An 11,278-nucleotide genomic window follows, 5' to 3' on the forward strand; every position below is an offset into this window, starting at 1 on the left:
GATAGTTGACCCCAGCCAGCAGATAAAGCACCCACATAGTCACTCGTTTACTGCCTCCCACCCCACCCTGAAGGGGTGGGGAAGAGGATAAAAAGAGCAAAAGTGAGAAAACTTCTTGGTCAAGCTAAAGACAGTTCAATAAGTGTCGGAAAGGAAAAAAACCCCAAAGTGATGCAAAGGCAGTCATTCACCACATCACACAAGCAGACAGATGCCCCCACCATTCACCAAACAACAGCCACCTTGAAAGGCAACCTACACACACCCCATTTTGATTATTGCTGAGGATGTTATCTGGAATAGAATATTTCTCCGGACAGTTTGGGTCAGCTGTCCCAGCTGTTTCCCCTCCTCATTTCTTTTCCATCTCCAGCCTAGTCTGTGCAAGGGGGATAGAGTGAGAAACAGAATGCCTTGATACTGTTCAAGCATGACTAAGCATGTGTAATCACTGGTTTAGTCACAGGTCCAGAACACAGCACCGTACAAGCTGCTGTGAAGAAAGTTAACTCCATAGCAGACAAACTCAATATGAAAGCAATGTTGCTAAAGCCTGGCTTTGACAAGCTCCTTCAGACACACCAGTGATGATTAGTAGTAGCAATGTGCAGCGTAAAATGACGAGTCTGAAGTCTCAATACATATTTTCAATATTAAAACGTGCTGCTAGGTCTATGCCAGAACACAATCTGATTGAAGTGGCAGACTCCTTTTTGCTTCAATGGGAGCATGTTCAGATATTCTGTAGGCAATAATGAGAATGATGAAAAAGATCAACAATTTGTTGTAACTGCATATAACTGTGAGGAACAAATAAATCAAACAGGCACTTAAACAATTTGTGGTTTGTTTTTGTTTTTGTTTGTTTTTTTTCAAAAAAAAGCAATTGGGAAACTGACAGTTATGAATCTATCTTTCTTTTCATTCCAATTAATAGTCTTGCCTGTAGCTTTATGGAGAAAATTTACAAAACATGAAAACTCTGAAAAAAAGTAGATAAAATATCAGGTTATTCTGTCATAAGTTATCAGGTTACTCTCATTGAGGGTACAATAATATATAAGCAAAAATGTGGTAGAAGGATCATATTCTGTTTGTACTTTCATATTATGGGTACAGAGTAAAATGACTTCAGAATAGAAATTATGGCGTGTGAGGTTTTTCAAAGCTGATTGTGACTTCTAGATACACAGTGTCACTCAGAACTAAGGAGAATAACATACCTAAGATGCTTATTTAGCTTTGAAAACTTAAACATTCATGCTTAAATTGACAAGAGTAAAAACAACAGCAAGGGCTGTGACAACAGTTGTTTCCTCCTTTTGCATCCTCTGTTTTGTCTCTTGAAATTAAGTAGCACATGTCCCTACTCTTCTACTGTTTGTGGAATATTTTACATGTTTATTTTCAAATTAAAAAAGAAAAGTCTGAAAAGTGCTGAAGTTACTGAGTGCCAGACTCGAGCTGTTGTTTAGATTGTCCTCTCCTCAGCACTGCAATGTCAATCATTTAGACTTCAGAAGTGAAGTCTAACTTGGGTAAAATTCTTTGAGAGGATCCAAGGCATCTTATGCTACCTTGGAAAAGCTGACTGAAAGTGTAATTTGGAGTATTCATTGTGAAGATGGAAAGTATGTTCTCTTTCTCCCCAGCACTTTTTCTCAACATACCTGCTAGGTACTACTGAGAGTATTTGTTTACTTGAGCAGGTTGCATGAAGGGGAACATACTTCTTTTGCTGATTGCTCTTATTTCTCCTGCAGTAGGATTGTTCGAAGTAATTATCAACTCCAATGTTTTTCTGTGTCCTCCTACAAGCAAGTCCACATACTTACTCTGCTTGAAATTTAGACTCAGTGTTTTTCTTCACCTCAGTTCACTACATTATGAGACTTTGATGCTGCACCTTAATGAGAAAATAAATAGAAACCTAGTTTTCACTGCTTTAGAATTAGCAGATGGAAAATTTATCTACTGTGTTTTCTACTTTAGTAGTAACTCGATAAATAAGTTCTGCTTATCCTCTGTTGTAGAAAGTATTAAAACCTGCTGATGCAATACATTAGAGACATCATAATATATTCCTTCCTTTGGGGAAATTAGTCTGGGCTTCATGATATTTCTAGGAAGCTAAATGGGTGGTTATTTTACAGCACAAAAAAAAATGAGATCTCAGGCTCCTTTGAAGCCAGTATATTGTCAAGAAATTTGTAGTGATTTGGATATGTTTTGTGTGTTATGATTTAGCTGCTGAATGTACTTATTATGTCTTTTTGTAAAAAAAGTAAAGAATTTTGTGCTTTTAGATTAGGGATGTTATTTTATGTTATCTGTGGTTTTATCCTTACAACAGCTAGTGTGAAGAAGCACTTTCAGAAGCAGACAGCTCTATACCAGAAATCATAAGTAAAACCAAAACTACTTTGTTAAGTGCGCAGAACTTAGTGGAATTTAGACCATGTGTTTGCTGAGTTGCAGGGATTTCTCACACAGTTCATGGCTGGGCTTCGCGAACAAAGATTTGGGAAGGCTCTATCCGCATTTGCTACAGGCACGCTGGTGGCTTATGAGGCCAATACGTGACAGACATATCCGATTGCAAAAGGCACAGCAGAAAGATTCCTTAGATGGTGTATTCTGCAATGCACGGTTCGTTCTGCGTTGCCTTTTCTCCTCGAGGGTGATCCTGCGTGTGTTCTCAAAGGAGACAGCTGCGTTATAGATGGTGTGTCTCCAGGCCTCCCGATTTGAGGCCAGAGTAGACCAGTTATGGTGATCAATATGGCCAAGGCTGAGATGTTGTTTCAGGGAGTCCTTGTATCTTTTCTTCGAGGCTCCTCTCATGCGGCAGCCGGTGGCAAGTTCACCGTAAAGCAGATGTAATTGTATGACAGGAGGCAATGGAGGGGTTTGCATGTGGGAGAACAGGCAGTCTGTATCTCCTGTGATCTTGAAGTGTGGGTGGTTTGAGGAGGAGAGATTTGTCTCTCATGATCCATCCTTTAGTGAATGGAGGAGGGTGCTATGTAAAATGCCATCATGGCTATGCCAGCAACACTGCATGTAGTAACACTTATTGCAGACCTAAAACTCAGTCATGTCTGAATTTTGGCAGTGCTGATTTGCTGGGATCTGGCTGTCCAAGACATTGTTCTAACATCTAGCTAGGTTACTGAGGCATCTCCCATACCTCATCTATTTTTTCAAAGTCTTTGAAGCCTTGGTCATATTATTTTTTAAATTTTCACTGCTGTCATAACAGAAAAAATTAATCAAAATTCATGACACCGAGGTTCTGAAAAAAAAAAGACAATAGCTTCAAAGAAGTGGAGCATGTGTATAGCTTTTGGCAGCACTCCCAGCACTAACTTTTAATATGTAGCATAGCATTAGGTTTTGCTCAGTTCCAGTTTAACACCTCAGTGTACAGCGACGGAAGGTACCTGTGTTTATGATTCAAACTTTAGTATTCATTCTTTTCAAAGAGCTGAACCTTCTAAAATTCACAGCCTTTTTAAAATGTGTGTTGAATGGGAGGAGAGAGGAGAAGCAAGTTCGGTGCTATTGAATTCTTTGTGAGTCTTGTTAGAGTGGACCAAATATATATAAAGTATAAGTATAGCTTAAGTATTTTCTCTACCTTCTTACTCGGTATTGCGCAGCTTTATCTTACCTTAAAGCACATATTCTAAATTGTTAGCATTGGTTTAGACTAATCACGTACTTAATTTTGGTGAAGGCATATAGACTCTGACTAATCTGAGCCTTTCAAATGACTGATCAAAACCTTTCATGTTGAAGGAAATTTTAAGTATCCCAAACATATGTAGATCTACCTTTAAAGAGACAGATTCATCAATATTTTCCAAGGGGCAAGTGAGAGGAGTATTTCTAGCTTTAAAACTATGGATGTCAAGTTTTAGTTCAGACAACAGCTTTATTGTTGGTAAAATTGGTATTTTATACAATGTGCAGTGATGCTTTCTTTGTATCTATCTACATGCATATTCCATAGTAACGTCAATCTATGTATATGTATATGTATATGTATATGTATATGTATATGTATATGTATATGTATATGTATATGTATATGTATATGTATATGTATATGTATATGTATATGTATATGTATATGTATATGTATATGTATATGTATATGTATATGTATATGTATATGTATATGTATATGTATATGTATATGTATATGTATATGTATATGTATATGCATATATGATCTGTGTGTGCATGTGTGCATGTGTACACACACACAACACACAAACTAAAAACTTGTTAATAAATGACTAGTTTTTAGTTGTAAAAATAAAGCTATATGTAGGGGATAGATTCTTGCTGCTTAACTTTAGGCATCTCACTCCAGCGATGCTATCAGGAAGTTTTTCTCTCTTCCCTACTTCACTCAGTGTGGAGACACATTGGATCAGGATGATTCTGAGAATCCAAGTTAAGCTTTGACAAAATCAGCATTTTCAGCCAACAAAACCCATCATGGGCATGTTGTCCAGGTTCTACCTAAGGCAACATTACCTATTGCTGTTCTGTTCTGCATAAGGAATCCCAATAAAATCAGTGGATCTATTTTCTGAAATAAGGATTCTGTAACTTATATTTCCATAATAAAACAGCACATGACCTTTATCTAGACCTTTACTTTTTGAGTACCTCTTCTAGAAGCCTGACATCCTTTTAGTACTGTGTACTCATATCTATGCAACAGGATGCTCCTAAACTGTCTGTGCTACCTTGTTCCTTTGTAACATTCATATCCATAGTTCGTGGACTAGGAACAGGAGTCCTTTGAACAACTATGTGATAATACCACGTTCAGTTATGTTAGGCCCATTTCTTCCTTTACTTGCACCTTTGTGCACTTTCTTTTCCTCTTCTCGTCTTTGGACTGTAGGATTTTCAGGGCAGACACTATGGTTATTGCAGGTACATTGTTCATGGGGCATGTTCTCAGTCCATAAGACTGGATAAACAGATCTCAACCGGGGATAAAAGAAACAAATATTTTTCCCCACTTCTCAGGCATGTTGGACCTATGAACAAACTGGAATATTAATAACCGGATTTTGAAAAGAGGTGACCTAGTTCCCAGAGTACATTTGAAGGGCCTTTTCTTTACACTTCAGTGCAGAAAACCCTGTTCTGAAATATTTTCTGCAATGAAAAAGTAATCATTACAGTCAAAATCAATAAAATTGAAAAGGCAACTTTTTGTCATCATGACCAGTCTTCGCGAAAGAAGATTTGGGAAGGGTCATTACCCTTCCAGCCTGAGCAGTGGATTTTTTAGGTGAGGGACAGCGTGTGCTGAACTGAACCCACCCTTTAATCCTAAGGTTCATCTGCCGGGGCCAAGCAAGCTCAGACGGTAGCAGTGAGGTCCTCAGGACGTAGGTTTGTTTAGAGTGACCTTCTCTTAGATGGATGGCCTTACAGGGCTGATGAGCTCCATCTGCCCGGAGGAGTTCCCTGACCGGGAATCGAATCTGGGCCGCGGCGGTGAAAGCGCCGCATCCTAACCACTAGACCACCAGGGGGTCCTTTTTGTAGAAAGGGGCAACTTTTTGTAGAAAGTAATGTAAATATATTTTGATTTATTTTACTTATCCCTTCATATCACACTTTTGTATTAGAGATAATTAATTTGTCTCTATGATCTGTATAATATTAATATAGGAAGAGATGTCTGATTGGGGTATGTATATATTTTTTAAAAAGTCACATTTAAAGGGAAAGTATCCATGGTTAGAAAAAGTTTTACTTGGTTTCATAACATTGGAATGAGTGTATGTTGAATGGAGCAATCATTTGAAAAGTTTCAAGTAAAAACCTTTTAGAAAAATGAATGGAGGATTGGGAAATACTCTGTTAAAAGTAGGGGAAAATTATTAGTAATTTGAAACTGAAAAAGTTTGTCTACTCCATGCTCTGTTCTGCAAAAAAAATTTTGCAATTTTTTCAGTTTGCTTTCAGCTCTCAGTGTTATCTGTTGGGGTACCTGTAGAAATGGAAAAGAAGAATGCTTTTTGCCCCTGGTTAGCCATAAGAACTCATAATGCTATATCATTCCAATAGCTGTGTGTATGTAGGCAATAAGTGTACAGTAGAACCCATTTTGTTATTAATCATTTGCTGGAGCAAACACACTACTACAGCATGAGCTATTCAGAGGCATAAACTGCATAATATTTATTATAATAAATCAATCTCTACCAGAAACCCTAGGGGATCCCAAATCGTTGGAGAAGATCCAAAAGATTTAAGTAAGACATCTTACAAATCTACTGAGAGATGAAAAATAAGGGGGAAAAATGTAATTTGTGCCAAATATGTGAGACATATAAAGAGGGATGATTTATTATGTTGGCAAGCCATCATGTTATATATGTTCATGAAAGGAATCTGTTTTTCATTTAGGATGTTTATAAGTCTATGATGGACTATGGCAAGGGAAAGCATATTTGAGTTTCAACTTGCAGCAAAAGAAAACCATTCAGTCATTTCATTAACTATATACTGAAAAGTTGTATAGCATATCTGTTGGAAAAAATAATTATGAGTAAAAAAGACATATAAAAAGCACCAACATAAGATAAAAAGAAATGTTGAATGTGTTCACATAGCTTAAGCTTTAGTGAACCACACAAATTGGTTAAACTTTTTTGTTGTTTTTTGTTTTTATTTAATACTTATGCACTCGCAAGCACACCTGGAAATTACTTTAAAAGATGATTTTTAATCTAAAATGTCACCTATTTATAAGCCAGGAAATGCCAGAATTAAATAAGGTTTCCTATGTATTGCATCTTTCCAGCTTGTTCAGGTTATTTATGAAACAGATTTTTATGATATGGTGCTGTACTCTCTTTTCCCCCATCTCTTTAGCTAGATTCTTATCCATCTCACTACCCTCTGTTTTCTTTCCACATGAACTCTCTAGACTGCAACATTCTTATTAAATTATCTGAATTCTCATCTCATCCACCTAATCCAATATATTTCTTTCGTTCTCATATTTCCAATTTTCTCTTCTTTCCTCATCCCTTCCATCACTCTTCCTGTACAATTTTCTCTGGGTACTTCCTTCACACTGTTGTAGTTTCTCGAGATATTTATCTCTTCCCATCTCATCCCAGCCCTGTGACCCAGTCTATGCCATTCTGGTCTGATTACCAACCCCAGCAACTTGTTCTACTTTCTCTATTGTGTCCTTTAGCAATTAAATCCCAGTATCTCTTCTCTATTTTTTTATCTTAGCCTCCCCTCCACATGAATCTTAGTCTCTGTGTAATCTTTGTTCCAGTCTACTTCACTCTGCTGAGCCACCCGTTATAGTCTGAATTTGAACTAAAAGCTGAGTCTTGTACTTAACTCTGCTTTCAAAATCAGCCCTAGATAAAGTATCTGGTACAGGGCACAGACAGCCTCTGTTTGTACACTGGGTTGGAAATACATGATTTCTCTGTAAAGGAGGTTAGTTCTTGCTTATTTATGATATCCTGAACAGGCCTGAGAAATTCGATGCAGTCCAGCATCTTCACTAATGACAGAATTATTTTAGACTTCATCTACTAAAATGCAATAAAATTATATTTTGAGCATGGACAAACTCTCTTTTATTTCCTTGAAGATGTAGAGTTATTCAAATTTGTGGACAGGATCAGCAAAGACACTTCCACTGGATCAGCCTAGTGAACAAGTCATTTTTTTTATGCCAGATTTTTTAACTGCTGTTAGGGCAAAAGCTCTAAGTGTTTTCAGAAATGTGAGAAATAGCAGGCAAATGAGACAGCTGGGGCACTAGCAACTCTGCTTTTCATAACATCTTTTTAGCATGACTCGATTTGGTGAACCTTAGAACACAGGTCTGTGTTCTAAGTACATCCACATAGAGAGACTTTAACTGAGTTGGTTGTGTCCGATACTTTATGATCCATTACTAGGCTCGCTGATTGCACCTTCATCCAACTAGTATGAGTATGCAGGCCAGGTCAGTTTAATTACCTCTCACTGTGTTCTGCCTTGGAAATTCTCTCTTTCCCACTTACAATCTCAGCCCTACTTCTTCTGTGATTTTTAGGATTTTTCATGGGTTTGTTTGGTTGCTTTGTGTTTGAGTTTTTATTTTATTACTGGTTTTGGGTTTTGTATTTCATATCACAAAGGAACCCCCAGATAACTTTGGCTATAGTGAAACTTACTCGATATTTTCTATTTTAAAAATCTATTTCTACTTAATTACACTTTTGCTACATTTAAACAATTCATTTTGAAAATGCCCAGGTATCAAGAATTTTTCTAGTCATTTTTAGCCAAACTGGTTTACTTGTTTATGAGACTGGGGAAAGGGGGAAGGGCTACAGGATCATGTTAAACATGTGTGTTGCTCCTTGTTAGAGAGCTGTAACACACTCTGCTTTGGAGGATTTTGATTAGTGCGGGGAATGGGAATGAATGACCCTTGTGTCAGGGATGCAGGAATGCTTTATTAATGAAAATTCACATAGCTACACACTCAATGAAGAGAGTAGCAGCTCAGTTCATCAGAGCCTACCTGCTCCAGTCTACCCCAGTTTTTTCTTGGAAAACAGACAGTCTGCCTCCATCCAGCAAACCCGGCAGAGTGATCATCTTCAGTCCAAGACTGCATGGGCTGAACAGGTCCTTGCCTGAAATTGAACTTTTTTGTCAGGAATTGCCTTTTCACTAGCCATGTGAAAAGAAATTAGTACACAGTTTTATGATACGGGTGTAGTAATACTAGTTACCAGTTTAACATTTTCCAGCCCCTTCAGCAGCAATTGCTCTTCATTACCACCTTTCTGTTGCTACCTCTTTAGTGAACTGTTAAGTATCTATAATGTTGCTTACTCTCCTATTTCTGAGCACAGATGAGTTCGGTAATGCCATTCACGGTGTGACACCACAATTGTCATGATATTTGTTAGCAAAAGGCTTTATGGTCCCTCCAGCCAGCCAGAGGTTTAGGACCAGGAATGCTTTAAAAATACTGCAACAGCAGCACCGATATCACAAAAATTATTCACGCAGATTAGGGAGTTTGTGGCCCAGACTGTCAAGTGTTTTTCCAGCTGGTACCCAGGCAGCAAGGAGGAAATTGCTTGTGGCAAAGGTAGACAGGTGAAGAATGAGCTACTTAAAAGGGTACAGGTTCTGTGAAAAAAATTAACTAAGGAAAAAAATTTTTCCCCGGACTTCTCAGAATGGTTCAGGAAGAACAGAACGTCATCCACTGAGGTATCACCACCAGCATAGGGACCTCAGTCTGAAGCCATGATTTTAGGTTTTTTACTTTTGAGTGTTAGAGTTCGAAATCATGTGTGTGTGTGTATGTGTGTGTGTGTAATTTGGTTCAATTATTTTATAGATATTTTGAGTAATTAATATTTTCTAAGAAACACATAAAAAAGAACGATCATAAATGAAACCAAATTCAAATGAGAGGAATACCATAATGATGTTATAGGAATCACTTAACATACACTAGACTTAGAGTTTACTTCTTGAAAATTGTAGTTATGGATCAAATCAAAATGTATCAAAATAGGTAACTGCAGGTTGATATCTGAGTAGATACTTTTAAATTGAGAGATGCATTTACTGTAATGAAAATGTAAGCAGCGTATTTTTCTGACTTGCCATACTCTTTCAGGTTCTCATGTCTTTCTGACTCATCTTCTCTGTCTATTCCTACCATTGTTTTCTAATCCATCACAAAAATGTGCTTTTTGCAGCTATACCATGTTACATGAACACTACTGCAAATATTTTCAGCTAGCTACAGGGCACCTCGCCTCTGAAAGGATTCTAAAGTCCCGTATTAAAACTTATATCCTTCAACAATAGCATAATTTTTGTTTGGGAGTCCTTTTTATGGCACATCCTCTTTTTTTATGTGTCTCATTACACATAATTTGAACATCACTTTTAAGAACTGCCATATGGTGTCAATAAATAAGTCTTTAGAGGCTTTCACTTATCTTCTAAATATGGTTCAATTGTGACTAATTAAATCAATATATTAAAAAAACCCACAAACAATACAAATCAAGCATCTTGAACTGGTTATTTTAATGTTTAGATCTTGTCTTATTAAGGACTCCTTGAAGATAGATCCTTCAAGAGAGAAATGAGCTATTTACCCAACCCTAGCTTTTATTTTATATTGTACTCAGCAGTTCTTATTGTGAATAGCATATTGGTAGTTTTATTTTTTTTATTTCTCCATGTTTTCAGTCTCAGCTGGGGTCCCAGCAAAAGTTTCAAGTTACTTGCTCCCTACAGCAAAACTTGAGTTGGAGACTGGAAAAGGACTGTCCTCTTTATTCTTCCCACGCTTCTGCTTCATTGTGAGGTAATTTTGTGAGTGCTGCATTGTAATATTAAATTGTATATCAACTCATCACATAAGGGAGTGATGGCAATGTATGATTCAACTCTGTGCTCACCTAAGACATAATCTGTGTCCTGATGTCTGGCACAGAATGTATTCAGTGTAGTAACTCAGAACTTGGCCTTGACTAAATCTCTAAATGTTCAAAGAGCACTGTGATCTCTCATAGTAGAGGTTAAGCAAATGTCATCTGTGCCTGTCTTAGCAAGGAATTAGATTTTAAATGTGTAATCAACAGGGGATAAATTTTGTATATCTCAGAGGCCTGCCTGGCATGCTTTACAGCTGGTAGAGTATCCATCCTATCTCCTCCTCAGTTCCTAGGAACACAATGGGCTCCTTTGACTCTTTGGAGAATACAAGCTCCCCAGCCCCTTCACTCCCCTGTGTTCTTGCCATAAATATTTGTTAGACACTGTTGTTTGTCTAGATAGAACAAAAGATAATCCCATAGACATTAAGTTCATCTGTTTTTCTCTTTTAGACAAAACTGATCCTTCCCTCTCTGATTCCTCCCAAAGGACTGATTTACACGGTTGTGTATCAGTAGTGTGCTACAACCAAGACTCCTTGACCTTCCTTACAAGACAGGCTTGATTGCAGGAGAACTGATTCTTTCTGTGTACTCTGATATCTAATCAGAGAACTCCAATTAGATATACAGACACTTGCTCCACGCAGTCCTTTTGTTCCCATAGGCAGCCTTTAGCATTCTAGTGAGCCCTTTTGAAAATTGTTTGTATGGAAAGGTAGGAAAAAATAAAATCTAAATAACAAAAGGACTTGGCAACTTTCAAGGCTCTCCATAAATCTTCTTCAGTACTGGTAATCAAG

This window comes from Pseudopipra pipra, chromosome 1 (genome assembly GCF_036250125.1).
Source record: "Pseudopipra pipra isolate bDixPip1 chromosome 1, bDixPip1.hap1, whole genome shotgun sequence".
Taxonomy (NCBI): Eukaryota; Metazoa; Chordata; class Aves; order Passeriformes; family Pipridae; genus Pseudopipra; species Pseudopipra pipra.